The sequence below is a fragment of the Elaeis guineensis genome, chromosome 11 (genome assembly GCF_000442705.2).
Source record: "Elaeis guineensis isolate ETL-2024a chromosome 11, EG11, whole genome shotgun sequence".
In the NCBI taxonomy this organism is placed as follows: domain Eukaryota; kingdom Viridiplantae; phylum Streptophyta; class Magnoliopsida; order Arecales; family Arecaceae; genus Elaeis; species Elaeis guineensis.
Genome location: NC_026003.2, coordinates 122,477,761 through 122,496,757, shown reverse-complemented (window position 1 = coordinate 122,496,757; position 18,997 = coordinate 122,477,761).

The window sequence follows — 18,997 nt, the reverse complement described above, 5'->3', positions numbered from 1 at the left end:
GGACTCCGCCCACAACTCCAACTGCAAGTAGACTCCGCCCGGACTCCTACGGGAGCCGGGCTCCGTCCCCAACTTCAACTGCTGGTAAGCTTCGTCCGGACTCCTACGGGAGCCGGACTTCGCCCCTGACTTTAATTGCAGGAAGACTCCGCCCGGACCCCTATGGGAGCCGGGCCTCGTCCCCGACTCCGGCTGCAGACAGACCTCGTCCGGACTCCTACGGGAGCCGGACTCCACCCACAACTCCAACTGCAAGTAGATTCCGCCCGGACTCCTACGGGAGCCGGGCTCCATCCCCAACTTCAACTGTTGGTAAGCCTCGTACGGACTCCTACGGGAGCCGAACTCCGCCCACAACTCCAACTGCAAGTAGACTCCGCCCGGACTCCTACGGGAGCTGGGCTCCGTCCCCAACTTCAACTGCTGGTAAGCTTCGTCCGGACTCCTACGGGAGCCAGACTTCGCCCCTGACTTTAATTGCAGGAAGACTCCGCCCGGACCCCTACGGGAGTCGGGCCTCGTCCTCGACTCCGGCTGCAGACAGACCTCGTCCAGACTCCTACGGGAGCCGGACTCCGCCCACAACTCCAACTGCAAGTAGACTCTACCCGGACTCCCACAGGAGCCGGGCTCCGTCCCCAACTTCAACTGCTGGTAAGCCTCGTCCGGACTCCTACGGGAGCCGGACTCCGCCCACAACTCCAACTGCAAGTGGACTCTGTCCGGACTCCTACGGGAGTCGGGCTCCATCTCCAACTTCAACTGCTGGTAAGCTTCGTCTGGACTCCTACGGGAGTGGACTTCGCCCCTGACTTTAATCGCAGGAAGACTCCGCCCCGACCCCTACGGGAGCCGGACTCCGAGCTCCTCTCAGACGGATGGCTAACTACCTCTCTCCACCAGACACTCCAACCGGACTTCAGCCGGCAGACCTTCACTCCCTGGCGCACCGCAGTAACGGCCGCGATTCTGCTCCACTCCCTGCGGCAGATTCCACGTGGCTCCATCACTCCACGACTCTGCTCCACCTCCTGCGACGGATTCCACGCGGTTCCATCACTCCCTGACAGGCCATAATAATGGCCACGGTCCTGCTCCACTTCCTGCGACGGTTACCGCACGATTCTTCCATTCTCTGGCAAGTCGCGACAACGGACACTGCTCCGCTCCTCGTGGCAAACTCCACGTGGCACATCCCGGTGATAGCCACGGGTCCACTCCACTACTCTTTGCAACAAACTTCTCCTGACTATGGGCGGCCCACTGCCAGACGGTTACAGGCATCGCTATCAGTTTGTTGCCCCCTCCGCCTATAAAAGGGGAAACCCAGATACGTTATTCTATAAGCTCTCATTTTTACCTAGAAACTCTGCTAAAATTTTCATTCGAGCACTCCATTCCCGTTGAGGCAGAGAACTGACTTGAGCGTCGGAGGGTCTTGTCGGAGCAACCCCACCTCCGGTTTAGACTTCTTTTGCAGGTCCCGACGGCGACCGCGACTCCAGCTTCTCCGACGTAAGCGAATTTTTGCACCAACAGGATTGGCGCTAGAGGAAGGGGCTGAACCTTCGCGGTACCCTTGTTCTTAAAGGAGCGCTCAACGAGATTGCCTCCGGGCATCTTTGCCGTGCTCCCCTCCCCTCCGACAGTCCCCCACTTGGTCTTTGCCCGATGCCTCCCCGCAAGACGTCCACGCGACGATCCACGGCCTTCACGGCCAGATCTCAAGCTCCGGCCTCACCTCCAGTTTCCCAGCCTCCTCCTCCTCCTCTGGTGACGGCGGTCGGCGTGGAGCAATTTGATCTGCTGGTGCAGCAGGTCAGAGGCCTCACTGAAGCTGTGCAGGCCATGCAGCAGCAGCAGCCGCAGGCATCAGTGCGCCTGGAAAGGGTGTCACCGGAATGCCAGAATCCGGCAGTGGGGCGGGCCACTTGGGCCAGCCGCCCCGTCTTTCCCGGGAAGATGAACCCAAGGGTGGAGAGCCCTCAATCGGATCATGACTCCACCCCTGGAAGATCCCTGCCCCCATTCTATCAGAGGACCCTCGAGACCCGAAGTCGAGAGGATTTTCTGGACCGGAGACTCCAGGAGATGAACCGACGGATCGAAGAACTCCACCACGCTCCCCCCGCTTACGGTGAGGATATTTGCACTGACCCCCCTTTTCTCAAATGATCATGTAGGAACCGATCCTGCCAAACTTCAAACTCCCCCAGTTCGAAAGCTACGATGGGACTTCGGACCCAGTTGATCATCTGGAAGCCTTCCGGATGATGATGCTGCTCCATGGCACACCCGACGCCATCCTGTGCCGAGCCTTCCCCTCCACCTTGAAGAGAGCGGCGAGAAACTGGTACTCGACGCTGAAGTCGGGTACCATCTTTTTCTTCGATCAGATGAGCCATCAATTTGTGGCCCATTTTGTCAGCAGCCGACGCCCCCGGAAGGGCTCGGAGTCCCTCATTAATATCAGGCAGAGGGAGGGGGAGTCCATTCGGGCCTACATCAACCGCTTCAATGTCGCAGCGCTGGAGGTCCGGAATTTGGACCAATCAGTCGCAATGGCCGCTCTGAAGGGCGGCCTTCAGAAGAATGACCTTTTGTTCTCCCTGGAGAAGAAGTACCCCAGAAATTTTGCTGATTTGTTGGCTCGGGCTGAAGGGTACGCCCGAGCGGAAGAAGCCTTCAAAATGAAGGATGAGGAGATCGTGAGAGAGCGGCAGGCGGGAGACTCGAGTAAGCCCGCAGTCGAAAAAAGGTCGAGAGAAGCTCGGCCGCGTTCTCAATCCCCTCCTGGGCACAAGCGTGCCCATACTCCTCCTCGGGTACGTAGGCAGAGAAGTCCGGATCGCAGGATTCGGCGGGGTTCTCCATCGGGAAGATTCCGCAACTACGCCCCCCTCAATGCCTCGAAGATTCAGGTACTAATGCCTCGAAGATGCGCACACACCCCGGGAAGTGCAACCTCAACAAGTTCTGTCTCTACCACCGCGACCACGGCCATGACATGGAGGAATGCATCCAGCTCTGAGACGAGATCGAGGAGCTCATCCGGCGAGGTCGACTCGACAGGTTCATCCGACGTCGGCCTGAGGGTAGAGAAGATCGGCCAAGGACCCTGCCGCAACCTGAACCGCCAAGGAGGAAGGAGCAGCCGGAGATCGACCTTCAATCGGGACCATCGACTCCATCACCGGAGGGCCTCAAGGAGGAGCAGACCTTCCACGACCATGGAACTCGAGAAACCTGTAAATGTATTGCTTACGACTTTGTCCTGAATCTAAATTCCTTTCGACTTTGCATGTTCTTCCCTTTTGGCATGGATTTGTTACGACTGGGGATAACCCCTTCAAACAATTAAAACAAGGTTATGTTAGGAACAGAAGGAGAACCTCATCCTAACATAAATAAAATGAAAGTCCGATTATCTTGAGATCGGATTGAGGGAGAGGCCCATATAATGGCCCTTAGGTGCCCCCATGGTCGTGTTAGGAACAGGAGGAGAACCTCATCCTAACATGAGCAAAGTCAAAGGTCCGATTCTTTTAGACCGGATGGAGGGAGAGGCCTTACGACGCCCGAATGCACCCCCACAGCCATGTCAGGAACAGGAGGAGAATCTCGTCCTGACATGAGCAAAGTCAAAGGCCCGGTTCTTTTAGATCGGATGGGGGGAGAGGCCTTACAACGCCCGAATGCGCCCCCACAGCCATGTCAGAAACAGGAGGAGAACCTCATCCTGACATGAGCAAAGTCAAAGGCCCGATTCTTTTAGACCGGATGGGGGGAGAGGCCTTACAACGCCCTAATGCGCCCCCACAGCTATGTCAAGAACAGGAGGAGAACCTCGTCCTGACATGAGCAAAGTCGAAGGCCCGGTTCTTCTAGATCGGATGGGGGGAGAGGCCCTTGCAATGATCCTTATGTGCCCCCACAGCCCCGTTGAAAACAGGAGGAGAACCTCATCCTAACCTGAGCTGAGATCGACTACGTCAGGAACGGAAGGAGAACCTCATCCTGACGGTGACAAAACCCGATCGCCCAATAAGATCGGATGAAGGGGAAAGGCCCCTCAGCGGCACCTCTACACTTCTACGCAACCCCGCAAAAAGCAAGGGGAGGACCCTCACTCCGAGAAGAGGAGGAAATTAAAAAGGAAAGTGACGAACTACATCGAAAATAGATGAAGGACAAACTACACCAAAGACCTAAGGAACCTCGCCTCAACGAAGACGGAAAGTTCCTACCAAACACCTCCGGCCTCTAAGAAGGCTCTCGACACAGGTCAAGAAAACAGCAACACCTTCAAGGTAATGTGGAGTTCGGACCACCAAGCTCGAGCCTACGGCCATGGAAGATGAGGAAGGCAAATCAGCGTATCGATGACTAGGCACCTCCAAACGACGTCAACGTCGGACAGGTCAAAAGACAAAAGAAGTTCGGCGGGCGACAATTTAATACAATACATGGACGAGGTAACACAAAATTTTTTTTTCATTCCATTTGCGAAATGTACACCACAAAGCCCAGAAGGCCAAAGGAAGAAAAACAAAACGACAAAAGCAAGACAAAACAACAAAAGAGAAAATGTATGCATGGAAAGACGGAAGGCCAAAAAGAGCCCTAGGGAAGCTCTGCTCCTTCCGACCTAGAATTATCTGCTCCACCCCTTATCCAGGACTGCCTCAGATCTTCAACTTCTTCTTCTAGCTCTCTCTTTTTCAGCAGTGCATCCTGGAGCGCCCGACGGAGTCGCTGGCTTTCATTCTCCGCCTCTCGACGCCTCTTTCTCAGGACCTCAGATTCTGCCTCCGCATCCGTGACGGCCTGCTACTCGCATGCCAGCTGGATCTTCAATTGCTGCAGCTCAGCCGACCTCTCCCCAAGGGCGACAGAAAGCCCTTCGACAGTTCTTCTTAGGGACTGGAGTTCATTGGAATTCTGAGAAGAAGCGAGCTGAGCCCTGTCAGCCAGCTACCGTTGAAGACGGGCGACTTCGTCAGTTGCCACCTGAGTCTCCCTTTATATTCATCCGCCTGCCTGCGCCAACCGGCCCGATGCACGTCATAGCTCACCTCGGCATCCTGAAGCTGCTGTTGAAGGTCGGATACCTTCTTCGATCACTCCCGATCGCCGTTGGCCCGAGCCAAGAGCCGGGATGAACTTTCCTCCAGCTGGCCAATCCTCTCCTGCGCAGCCGACAGTTCCACCATGAGAGAACTGATCTTGACAGCTTGAGCCCAAATTCGATCGCTGATGCTCTTTTTGTGTTCCTCAAGCTCCTTCGCGAAGTCCGCCTTCCTCCGGCTATACTCCATAATCCCCTTCACGTGGAGATTCTGAAAGCGGGTGGCCTCCGAGGTGGCTTCAGAGTAACCCTCCCTTAACCTGTGAAGCTCGCCTTCCATCTTCTTCGACCTTTTTGTCGCACGAAGAACCTCCTTCTTCAGCCGTTGGATCGTGGACTTCAGCGGGATCCCCTGGGGTAGGGGAAGTGCCTCGGCAGGACACTGTCATAGAGAGACAGAAGCGTCAAGACGCGTCTCATTGCAGAAAGAAAAACAAAAAAAGAGGAGGAAGGAGGAGAAGAGAAGCCATCCACTGTGAGAAATTCAACTTTATTGATTGAATAATTCTTGAAGACAAAAAGGAAAGGAAAAATTGCAGTAAAAGAAAGATACAAGGTCGGAGGTCTCAGACCTCAAAAGCAGGAGTTGGAGAGCTCGGTGTCCCTGGAAGGGGGGCTGCGGCAGCAGTAGCGGCAGGAGAAGGACCGGCCTCATCTTCAGACTTCTCGCCCAAGAAGCCGAGGTCGAGCTCGAGAAATTTTTTGGCCACCTTCTCCTGGCAGAGCTCGAACCCCTTGATGAATGCTTCTTGGCCGAACCTGACGTTCAGGTCCCTCATCTCTGCGGAGGCCTTGAACTCCTCCACTGCAAGAACCCTGGCCTCCGAGACCAGGACCGAAATCTGCTCCACCAAGTTGGCGACCTCGGCCTCCGCCTTCTTCACTGTCTCCTCCGAGGTCTGTCTCTCTTCCTCCCGAGCCTGCTTTTCTCTCTCCATGGCCTCCTGGAGGGCAACTACTTCGGCTGCCTTTTCTTTGAGGCGAGCGACCTCGGCCCGACGATGCTCCTCCGCCTGGATGGCATCCCTCCTCGCCCGGTTCATCGCCTCGATATTGGTGAGGAGCTGGTGCCCAATCTGCAAGGGTGGCTAGGGGATCAGAACAAGGGTTGAATAGCCGATTAAATAAAAATTTATTTACCTCGAGAAAGGACCCTAGGGAGTCCCAAATTCGCTGCTCAAGATCGGCGCGGTCGATCCTCTTGACGACTTCAGGCAGAATGCAGCCGTCAATCAACCGCTTGATCAAGTCCCTGTCATTGAAGGAATTCTCCGGCTCTTCTTCAGAACCGAGGGACTCATCAATGGTGACTCGGCGGCTACTCACCCTGCGGGCCACCGACTTCCTTCTCCTCCCCCTCTCGACTACGGGCGCCTCTGTGGAGAGGACCCTCGAAACGGGAGCCCCAGTCGGCGGACTCCTTGAAGAGGTCCGGGGGGTCGTTGGTTCGGCGTCTGAAGGAACATCGATCACGAGGGCCGCTTGGACAGGCGCGGCCAGGCTCGTCTTCTCCACCCTGGCCTTCTTTGCTGATCTGGAGGCCGCGGCACCTTTTCTTTTGTGGGCCTTGAGGCCCCTGGCGAGCATCCGTGCTGCTTCGACATCCATTCTTAAAAAAAAAAAATAGAAATCAGTAATGGGGTGTAAAAGGAAGAAGTGACATGCAAAAAAAAAAGAGAAGAAAAGAAGAAAGAAGAAAAAGAAAAAGAAGAAGGACGGAGGAAAAGAAGAAAAAGAAAAGATGGAGTACTCGCAGGATCCTGGGGGCTCAGGCCGATGTTGAACAAAAATTGCTCCCTCAGAAGGTTGGGAAGGGAAGGAGCGGAATAGTCAAGAAGCTTCCAGACAGCCTGGAGGTCATCCTCCCTCAGGCTGGGAGCCCGACGGACAGAGTCCCTCAGAGAGTCCCAAGGGGGCAGGCCCAGCCTCAGGGTCGGGCAGTGGACGAAGAGGTATTTTTTCTTCCAGTTGTGGATTGAAGAGGAGGCACCTTTCAGCAACCCCTTCTTGCCAAACTGAGGGGAGAAATACCACCAGTCTTTCATCGAAGGGTGACGCTTGAAGGTATAGAAATGCCTAAACAGAGAGAAGGATGGTTGGACCTCGACTACGTGGCAAAGGGAGAGAAATCCTATCAAAAACCTAAAAGAACTCGGAGCAACTGAAGCCAAAGAGATATCTAAGAAGCGAAAGAGGGCGACGACAAAGGGCGGAAGCGGAAGCCGGAGTCCGGCACGGAACGCCTCCTAATACAGGCAAAAACAATCGGGTGGGGGAGTGCTAGCCTGGTCGGAGGGGCCAGGCAACTCAGATCGTACTCTGGAGGAACTCCATACTGAACCCTTATCAGAAGGAGTTCATCCAGAGTCAGGAAGCAGGGAATGGCACCCGGCACAAAAATTAGGCGAAGCCTAGCCCCAGGTGCGGGTTCATCTACAGAACGGGGGATCTGGGGGGTTGAGGCGGAAGAACTCCCGGAACCGCTGGAAGCGAAAGTGCCGGAAGACATTTCGAATACCTTCAAATGAAGACCCTAAAGATCCCGAAGAAAACAGACGGGACAGAGGACGAGAGGTCACAGGAGACTAACTCAGAGGAATACGACAGAAGAAAATGACGAAGAAAAGGTCCCTAAATGGCAGGAAGAAAAATGAAGGTTCTGGGACTAACCTAGATCGCTCTGAGGGATGCAAAGGGGCGAGGACAGGGACGACTCGAAGGACGCCTATGGCCCAAGAAGACGCCAAGAGAATCAGGACTCTCGAAGAAAGGGCGGATACCGATAGAACTCTCAAGCAGAATAAGACCCCTAAAGGCGGAAGGATGGGTTTAAATAGACCCTGAGATCCGGTGCCATAATGATCGCGAATCCCCCCAGACCGGCCCGCACTCGACACGTGTCCCACTCGCCACGGCAGGCGGCTAAAAGTGGCTGACGGCTGACAGAGCCATTACTGCACCGTACCTGGACCAGCGTACCAACAAAAATTTCGAAGGGTCCCTTCGTATCACCCCGATTCGAAAAGACTCCAGCACGCGCACATTTAATGCCAAAATATCTGGGGGCGGTCGTGCACAGGATTCAAGGGGGCAACTTCGGCTGTGCAAACCTCTCTGTACTTCTTTCATTAGAAATTCAAACTCGAAAGTAGGGGGACTGGTGTTGGGTATAAAATACCCTCAACCGAAGTTCTCAATGAGATTAACCCTCGCAAGTCTCCTCCGACTTTCGACTGCTGATGGCGAACTTCCATCGCTCCTCCCAGACTCCTACGGGAGCCGGGCTCCATCCCCAACTTCAACTGCTGGTAAGCTTCGTCCGGACCCCTACGGGAGCCGGGTCTCGTCCCCGACTCTGGCTGCAGACAGACCTCGTCCGGACTCCTACGGGAGCCGGACTCCGCCCACAACTCCAACTGCAAGTAGACTCCGCCCGGACTCCTACGGGAGCCGGACTCCGCCCACAACTCCAACTGCAAGTAGACTCCGCCCGGACTCCTACGGGAGCCGGGCTCCATCCCCAACTTCAACTGCTGGTAAGCTTCGTCCGGACTCCTACGGGAGCCGGACTTCGTCCCTGACTTTAATTGCAGGAAGACTCCGCCCGGACCCCTACGGGAGCCGGGCCTCGTCTCCGACTCCGGCTGCAAACAGACCTCGTCCGGACTCCTACGGGAGTCGGACTCCGCCCACAACTCCAACTGCAAGTAGACTCCGCCCAGACTCCTACGGGAGCCGGGCTCCGTCCCCAACTTCAACTGCTGGTAAGCTTCGTCCGGACTCCTACGGGAGTCGGACTTCGCCCTTGACTTTAATTGCAGGAAGACTCCACCCGGACTCCTACGGGAGCTGGGCCTCGTCCCCGACTCCGGCTGCAGACAGACCTCGTCCGGACTCCTACGGGAGCCGGACTCCACCCACAACTCCAACTGCAAGTAGACTCCGCCCGGACTCCTACGAGAGCCGGGCTCCGTCCCCAACTTCAACTGCTGGTAAGCCTTGTCCGGACTCCGCCCACAACTCCAACTGCAAGTAGACTCCGCCCGGACTCCTACGGGAGCCGGGCTCCGTCCCCAACTTCAACTGCTGGTAAGCTTCATCCGGACTCCTACGGGAGCCGGACTTCGCCCCTGACTTTAATTGCAGGAAGACTCCGTCCGGACCCCTACGGGAGCCGGGCCTCGTCCCCGACTCCGGCTGCAGACAGACCTCAACCGGACTCCTACGGGAGCCGGACTCCGCCCACAACTCTAACTGCAAGTAGACTCCGCCCGGACTCCTACGGGAGCCGGGCTCCGTCCCCAACTTCAACTGCTGGTAAGCCTCGTCCGGACTCCTACGGGAGCCGGACTCCGCCCACAACTCCAACTGCAAGTGGACTCCGCCCGGACTCCTACGGGAGCCGGGCTCCGTCCCCAACTTCAACTGCTGGTAAGCTTCGTTCGGACTCCTACGGGAGCCGGACTTCGCCCTTGACTTTAATCGCAGGAAGACTCCGCCCGGACCCCTACGGGAGCCGGACTCCGAGCTCCTCTCGGACGGATGGCTAACTACCTCTCTCCGCCAGACACTCCAGTCGGACTTCAGCCGGCAGACCTTCACTCCCTGGCGCGCCGCAGTAACGGCCGCGATTCTGCTCCACTCCCTGCGGCAGATTCCACGCGGCTCCATCACTCCACGACTCTGCTCTACCTCCTGCGACGGATTCCACGCAGTTCCATCACTCCCTGGCAGGCCATAATAATGGCCACGGTCCTGCTCCACTTCCTGCGACGGGTACCGTGCGATTCTTTCATTCTCTGGCAAGTCGCGACAATGGACACTGCTCCGCTCCTCGTGGCAGACTCCACGTGGCACATCCCGGTGATAGCCACGGGTCCACTCCACTACTCTTCGCAACAAACTTCTCCTGACTATGGGCGGCCCACTGCCAGACGGTTACAGGCATCGCTATCAGTTTGTTGCCCCCTCCGCCTATAAAAGGAGGAACCCCAGATACGTTATTCTATAAGCTCTCGTTTTTACCTAGAAACTCTGCTAAAATTTTCGTTCGAGCACTCCATTCCCGTTGAGGCAGAGAACTGACTTGAGCGTCGGAGGGTCTTGCCGGAGCAACCCCACCTCCGGTTTAGACTTCTTTTGCAGGTCCCGACGGCGACCGCGACTCCAGCTTCTCCGGCGTAAGCGGATTTTTGCACCAACATCATTAATAATGTATTATAATGTAATATATTTCATAAATATAATATGTAATATCATTTAATATAATATCGGATATACAAAATTGATATAATATATTAATAGTATATTGATATATCAATTTTTTTTATTAAATTGAAGGATATTTTTACTCTCAAATTTCAGCTCCAGATCACTGTCTGAGAATGATCTTGGATTTTTGACTTCAAGAATAAGTATCCGATCATTGGATTGAGCGGTGATATAAGGAATGTGTGTGTTATGAGTTCATTGCCATATAGAATTATTATGGTGTAACTAAATATAGTGATCTTATCACCTCCATTCGTATCATTTTTGATCTTGGATGGATCATCCCATTCCAAATACCTCCACAAGGATTATGATCGTATGATGGCCAAAGTTGGTCGCATAAACAAATAAGCAATAAAAATTAAAATCTAATCTCAAAATTAGTGGTAAAGAGTCTTAATGATCCAACCATATGCATCTACTTCATGAATAACATGATGATCAGGGACCACACCCATCTAATGATGAAAGGTAGATTTTTGTACAATCTAAAGCTTGAAAATTAGGGCTCAAAATGGGCCTAGGCTGGCACATGGCTCGTAGGGTTGGGGTAAGCTCAGACCGTGTTTTGGACCAAGCCTGAGACTGTCCAGGTTGAGTTTGGCCTAAAAATGAAGTTCAAATAAGTTTCTGCCGGGCTTGTGTTGATACTTGGCCTTGGCTCTGCCCTAGCTGAAATCTTGAGCCTGACATTTTGGGCAGTGGCCAAGCACGAAACCCAGCCTGATGCTCACCAAAATTCATTATTAGGATCTTTTGCTGGGAGTCTTTTGGGTCAGGCTTATCATTTTAGACCAATTGAACCAAAAAAAATTGGGTCCAACCTTTCGAGGCTTATGCAGTACAGGCTCAATTGGGATGCAGGTTGGTCCCACATTTGAGTCAGGATTTGGAAAAAAAATTCAGGCTTATGCGTAGCCCGATGCCTAAAAAAATTTTCACACCAAGTTTGAGCAAGGGTGTGGCCGAGCCCAACCCAGCACGATTCCAACCCCATTGAGAATGAGCGATGACATGTTTAAGAAGATAACCCCTATCGAATGGTGCCAGATGCATACATACAATCTGATTGTTAGGATCAACTTATACTAATCCAATGACATGAGGGGATCTCACCTCCCATGCTATAAATGGTCCCATGAATAAATCAATGATTATAAGCCAAATAATTCCCAACTATTTTGGGAAAAGAATTTGAATCAATGTGGGGTATTATTCCATTTCATGAATGACCGATGATTGGGACAGGATTAGATCACATTTTGCACAAAGGAGGTAGCATGAACTTCAGTCTATTTGACAACGTAAATTCTAACTTTTTAGAATGGTATCTGTGCTTCTTTCACGCTTCATGAATCTTTCCAGAAACCACTGAGAAAGAAAACCACCTAGACAATCAATCCATACCATAGAACCAAATTAATTTGTTAAAAATGTCCATCGCCAGCTCCAAATTTTTTTAACGCTACTGCCTCACACGTTTGATTTCTCGATGACAAGGCAAATTATGTAGATCATGTTTATTCTCGCTCAAAATTTCTGAGGTATACCAGTTTCAAGTACCTACCTGTGATCTCTCAACGGTCCATTTGTATGCAATCCTTTTCCAACGTGTGCTACGTAGGTAAAGTGGTTGCCATGAAAAATCCAACATCAATGGAATTTCCACAGTCTTCACCCAAACAAACAAGAGAAATTCTTTGTGTACCGCAGGTGGTGCACGTTCTGCATCGTCCGTAGTGATTAACTCATGCACAGAGCCAAAATAAGGCGACAAAATTTTTTTTTTTTTTTCTTTCCGCTCTGTTTGTGAGTCAATCATCGTATACGGGGTGTGCACGATTCTACATCATCTACAGTACACAAAGAATTTCTTAACAAACAAATAGCAACAGACATTGCACTGGCCCCAGCCCAATAAGTGCCAGAAAAATAACCGTCCAGTACAGAAAAACCCATCAAGCCTAATAGAACATCAACGCCCAGAGAAAACAGACAGGTTGTAGCATCCTCGAATCATTGGCAATCAACCATTCTCCAAATACCAAAAGACACAAGATTACTCTTGGCGGCAAAATCCACGAAATTACCTCGATTAGACGCTACCAACCCTTCGATGATCTGTGATGGCCTGATCCAATTGGACCAGTCCAATTAAAAATCAGCCCATGTCCCATACAAAACAAAAGGAAAAAAATAAAACAACGAAGAAGACTCCCATATCGATCCCATGGGAGAGGAAGTCGAATCTGGAGAGGATTCGGCCTCCCCTCCACTCTATTTAGAGGTATGAACCCCCTCTAAAAAGTCCACGACGAGCCCAGCCCTCTCCTCTCTTCTTTCTTCCTCTTTCTCCCGATTTCTGTTGGAGCCCCTTCATTGTGTCCAGGGCCGGTCCTGATATTTTTTAGGCCTGGAGCCAAATAAAAAAAAAAAATTTTATTAAAAATTAATATATTTTAAATATTAATTATTATTAAAAAATTAATCTACGTACATTTTGTAATGCAAAATTTTTTATAATTTCTTTGTAATCAATATTTGACAATAATTCTTCTTCAATAGATAGCATAGCTAAACCATTTAATCTTTTTTCAATAGGTAAAACAAGAACTCTTTCTCTCTATTTTTTTTTTTTAACGAAACAGAAAACTCATCCCTGTTTCTGAGGCAAGGCCACAACCCACAAGGGAGATCCTCCTCCCCGGCCAACATCGTCCACAACTAAAGGGGCAGTCTTCGACGACCGGACGACAACAACCACAAGCTCCGGTGACCGACGGCAGCCTAACAGTGCCGGAATGATAAAAAAATGAAAAAAATAGGGGAACTTGTTGAACTAGGATTTCAAGAATTTTTCTGACAATAAATCGACAAAAAATCAAATTTAAAATTCATAGCAGATTGAAAGAGGAGGATTGAAGAGATTTACTTGACTTTTTGACGGATTTTGATCTGATTTTTGATGTCCAAAATAAGGAAGAATCACCGATGGACAGCAGAATAGGATGAAAAAATCGGAGACGGAGGAGGAGGCGGGGGAGAGGAGCTACAGGTTGTGAGAGGGAGAAGATGTTTGGTTTATCCAAAAAAGCCGTTGGGGTGCTGGGACTCGGGAGAGGGAGAAAGCGTTTGGTTTACCCAGACAAAAAAAAAAAAAAATAGGGGCCTGGGGCGGTCGCCCGCTTTGACCTGCCCCAGGGCCGGCAGTGATTGTGTCTGCTACAACTTAAAGCTGGAGGCATCGTTGGAACATGAGGTAAGTCCCGATTACACATGAGCACTGGGCCGTGCTTGGCACAGCCCTGCCCAGGCCCAGGCCCAGGCCCAAGCCCATCGGGTTAGGGTCCAAACAGGCTGTGTCAAGTACGGCCTGTTTACCCAGAACCCCAAGCTGGTATGGCCCTAGGCCTGGGGTCTGGCGGGCCATGTTGTGGCCCGTCAGATCTGCGGGTCTGATGGGTGGTTCTTTTTTCTTTTTTTTTTTTAAAAAAAAAGCAGCCATTACGGGCCGTGGCACGGCCCGTGTGAAGCGAAAATTCAGTGCAGGGGCAAAATGGTAATTTTAATTTTTTAAAAAAAATTACTATTTTACAGTGAAATTATTAATTAATCTCATTAATTAATACTAGTTAACCCTACACTAGGATCTAAATATGATACAACAGCATGCATTTAAATTTAAAATTCAAATTTGAAACAGTAAACTTTTTACTGTACTGTGTTCATAACACATCACCTTTTGCGGGTAGTCGATCACCGCAATCTGAACACCGTCGGGGGGCTCTAATTGCAACATCGCAGCCACATTAGTGTCTGACCTCTGTGGATCATCCACACGAAGCTCCCGTCTGATCGGCTCCTCACGAATGCTAGTTCGTGATTTCACCCTTTTGATGGCTGATGTTGATTGAACTCCTTCGATCGATGTGTGCTGACTCCTCAGATACTCCGGATCATCTGCACGATTGGTTGAGAGGCTGATGGATCTCTCCCTGAAATTTGGTGGACTCACGACACTCGTGGCACATCAATCTCACTTCCCGAACCCTAGGTAGAAATCCTAGGGTACACACCAAAAACCTTGCGCCCAATTTTCTTTCTTTTCTTTCTTTTTCTCTCGGAAGGTTTTGGACCTTCACCTCACGCACAAGGCTTCCTCACGCCCTACTTTTTTTCTCAGAATTTTTTTACGCACGCCCCAGCTCCCTATCTCTTTTAAAACAGTTCAAAACGTGTCTTATCCGCGTGAGAGGATAAAGACAAGTGGTTACACATTTGAATTCAAATCAAATTTGAATTCAAACTAAAACCAACTCATCCCTATCCACTTGGGCGTGAGAAGAGAAGGTACGAGTCTGCTTTGTGCGTGGAAAGATTTCACGAGAAACTCTTTCTCGTGTGAGATGTGGGGCGCTAAAGTGGATAATGTCATGTATGCGCAAGAGATAAGTTATCCATTCAAATTCAAACACGCTTTGAATTTGAATGGCTAACTAATCATCTTTATCCAAATATTGGCGCATAAGAGTGGTGCAGGGATTCAAATTCAAATGGTGGTTTGATCTTAATTGAACCAACCTAATCAAAATAGGTTAAGCACAATTAGACTAAATTAAACCCAACTTAATTAGGCTTAATTAGGCTCAATAAAATCCTAATCAAATCAAAAATTGACTAAGCCCAACCCCTGGTCAAATCAGGGATCAAACCATCTCGATAATTAGGTCAACTCTTAACCTAATCGGGTCAAACCCAACTGAATCCAATTCAATTGGACTTGATCCAAAAATAATTACTCAATCAAATTGAGTTAATTAGCGATCAAATCACTAATAAAACCTCTCATAATTATTGAGTCCGAATCCAATGGGCAATCGGGTATCAAAATCCATCAATATGAAACCTTGATCGAAGAGTTCAAATTTTAAATTCAAAATTTGAAATTCAAAATTTTAACCCTGGTACCCAAAATGTGTGGAACTCATGATCAGAGAATCCTAATTCTCAATCATAGAGTCTCAAACACATAAGACTCATAATCAGCCATCAGATCAGAAAGAAACCTCTAATGTGTGTGACCCCGTAGGTTTGAACCTAAGCCGATAGCACAGGAACCAATTCCTATACTAATCGAAGTGACCATCTAGCAATGGTACCCGACGATCGGATAAGTCGAATAGTCGCAATCGCAACATTCAGAACCTACGTGAATATGGTTACCATATAATTCATCCCTTTTGATCCCTGTATTTAGGATGACTCAAGGTTAAACTGTCAACCCTGATTAGATCATCCGAGTCGTGTTCAACTCAAACAGTCCGGTGACTCCTCACTAGGACTATCCTGGCCAAAATTTTGCTAAATTGAAACATGACTGTACACAGCTCCTAAACTGGAGTGGTCAATCTCATCTTGACACACGCACCGACAAGTCAAGTACTTGACTACACCCAGCAGCCTTCCGTCACTGAATTAAAAATTCAGGTAGTCCAGTGCCTAAGTGCAGTGAGTTGCTTGCAAGTCACCGTGGCGGTCTCAGGTCGGAGGGACATTTATACCCATATTCCATCGGAGCAAATCTTGACAGCAGAAATAGCTCCGGAGTCGGTCACGTTCAGTGCAGATGTACCATTACATCTCATCTGTATGCCATACCAATATCTCACACTCCTTGGTTATGAGGACAACCAACCCATATGGCACACAACGATCTATGCTCGATAAACGTTGTCGTCCTTGGTAACAACGTATCATTTGGTCGCGAACAGGTTTAAAGACTAAGCGACAAATCCTCCTTTGTCGAGTCTAAATAGTCCTAAGGACTTCACCACAACACAGGAGTTCATTAGAAGATGAAACATTTGTGATGAAAAAATACCAAAATAACTTTTATTTATTTATAATTCATGTACTAATACAAAAGGAGCACAACCGTCAACAGACTGACGATTGACTTTGGGACACTATTCTCAATAATCTCCCACTTGGCCTAAAGCCAATCGGTGCAGTATTTAATACCCATCTTCGACTTGTAGTCGTTGAACTCCTTCACCGCAATGGCTTTAGTGAATGGATCGGCCAGGTTCTCCTTCCCGTTGATCTTCTGAAGGTCGACGTCACCTCGATCCACGATCTCCCGGATGAGATGGTAGCGGTGCAAAATATGCTTCGTCCGCTAGTGTGGCTTCGGTTCCTTCGCCTGAGCAATGGCTCCAGAGCTGTCACAATAGAGCAAAACTGGACCAACAAGGGAGGGTGCTACTCCGAGCTCGGTGATAAATTTTTTCAGTCACACTGCTTCTTTGGCAGCATCTGATGCAGCAATATACTCCGCCTCGCATACTGAATCAGCCACAGTGTGCTGTTTGGAACTCTTCCAGCAGACTGCCCCACCATTAAGAGTAAAAATAAATCCTGACACACTCTTGCTGTCATCGCGATCAGACTGAAAATTAGAGTCTGTAAACCCTATAAGTCTCAAGTCCGATTCACCATATACAAGCCACTGGTCCTTAGTATTTCTTAAATACTTCAGGATGGTTTTAACAACCTTCCAGTGATTCTCCCCTGGATCAGATTGGTATCTACTCACTACCCCTAGTGAGTATGCCACATCTGGTCATGTACATGTCATGACGTACATGATAGATCCTACTGTCGAAGCATATGGAATCTTATCCATACGCTCTCTCTCTTGAGGTGTTGTCAGACAATCTCTTTTCGAGAGAAAAATTTCATGGCCTATCAGTAGATAGCCTTTCTTGAAATTCTCCATGCTGAACTTTTCAGCATAGTATCAATATACGTGGACTAGGATAAGCCAAGCAACCTTTTGGATCTATCCTTATAGATCTTCATCCCTAGGATGTAGGAAGCTTCTCCCAGATCCTTCATGGAGAACTGTGATGACAGCCAAATCTTTATTCCCTGTAATGCAGGGACATCATTCCCGATTAAGAGAATGTCATCCACATACAATACAAAAAATACTACTACTGAACCATTAGTCCACTTATAAATACAGGGCTCTTCTCCGTTCTTAACGAAGCTATACGTTTTGATCGTCCTATCAAAACATATGTTCCAACTCCGAGATGCCTGCTTAAGTCCATAAATGGACCTTTGTAGCTTGCATACCTTAGACTCATCTGTGGATATGAACCCTTCAGGTTGTATCATATACACCTCTTCATCCAGCTCTCCATTTAGGAAAGCTGTCTTCACATCCATCTGCCAGATTTTATAGTCTAGATGGGCAGCTATCGCAAGCATAATCCGAATGGATTTGAGCATTGCCACATGAAAAAATGTCTCGTCATAGTCTATACCATAACGTTGATGATATCCCTTGGCAATCAGATGGGCTTTATAGGTCTCCACCTTTCCGTCTGCGCCCCTCTTCCTCTTGAAGACCCACTTACACTCTATGGGTTTCACTCCTTCGGGTGAGTCAACCAATGTCCACACATCGTTGACCTTCATGGACTTCATTTCGGATTTCATGGCCTCTAGCCATTTCTTAGAGTCAGGTCTCTGCATTGCATCCATGTAGGTGATCGAATCCTCATCGTTTTCATCAAGTTCGACATGATCGCCATCTCGGACCAAGAAATCATAGTATCTGTCCGGTTGATGTGGTACTCTACCAGACCGCCTTAAAGGTACATAATCAATGAGCTCCGGATCTGATCTAATCAAATTCGGTTCAGGTTCAGTAACATGTGTCGATTTTCTACCTGTCGAACTTCGTCAAGTTCGACCTTAGAGGTAACAGTTCCTTCACTAAGGAACTCTTTTTCTAAAAAGATTGCCTTAAGGCTGACAAACATCTTTTGCTCATCAGCAAGGTAGAAATAATATCCTTTGGTCTCTTTTGGGTACCCTATAAAATTACACTTGTCAGACCTAGGTCCAAGCTTGTCTGTAATTAAACGTTTAACATAAGTCGGACACCTCCAAACCCTAAGGTGCGAGAGTACTGGCTTACGTCCTATCCATATCTCATATGGCGTTTTGACTACAGACTTACTCGGAACTCTATTTAGAAGGTAACAAGCCGATTCGAGCGTATATCCCCAGAGGGAGATCGGCAGACCAGCAAACCCCATCATGGATCGAACCATGTCCAATAAGGTCCGATTCCTCCTTTCAGACACACCATTATACTGTGGTGTTCCAGGAGGAGTCCACTGAGAGAGAATCCTATTCTCCCTTAGATTTGTCAGAAACTCATTGGAAAGGTATTCACCTCCTCGATCAGATCGAAGAATTTTAATACACTTTTCAGTTTGTTTTTCTACCTCATTTCGGAATAGTTTGAACATTTCAAACAACTCCGACTTATGCTTCATTAAGTAGACATACCCATATCTCAATAGGTCGTCTGTGAAGGTTATGAAGTAGAAATATCCATCTTTTGCACTTGAGCTCATAGGTCCACATACATCAGAATGTACCAGACCCAAGAGTTCACTGGCTCACTCACCTTTTCCAGTAAAAGGTGACTTGGTCATCTTTTCAAAAAGATAAGACTCACAGGTTGGAAGTGATTCACAATCACCAAGTTCAAGAATTCTTTCTTGAGCCAACCTGTTT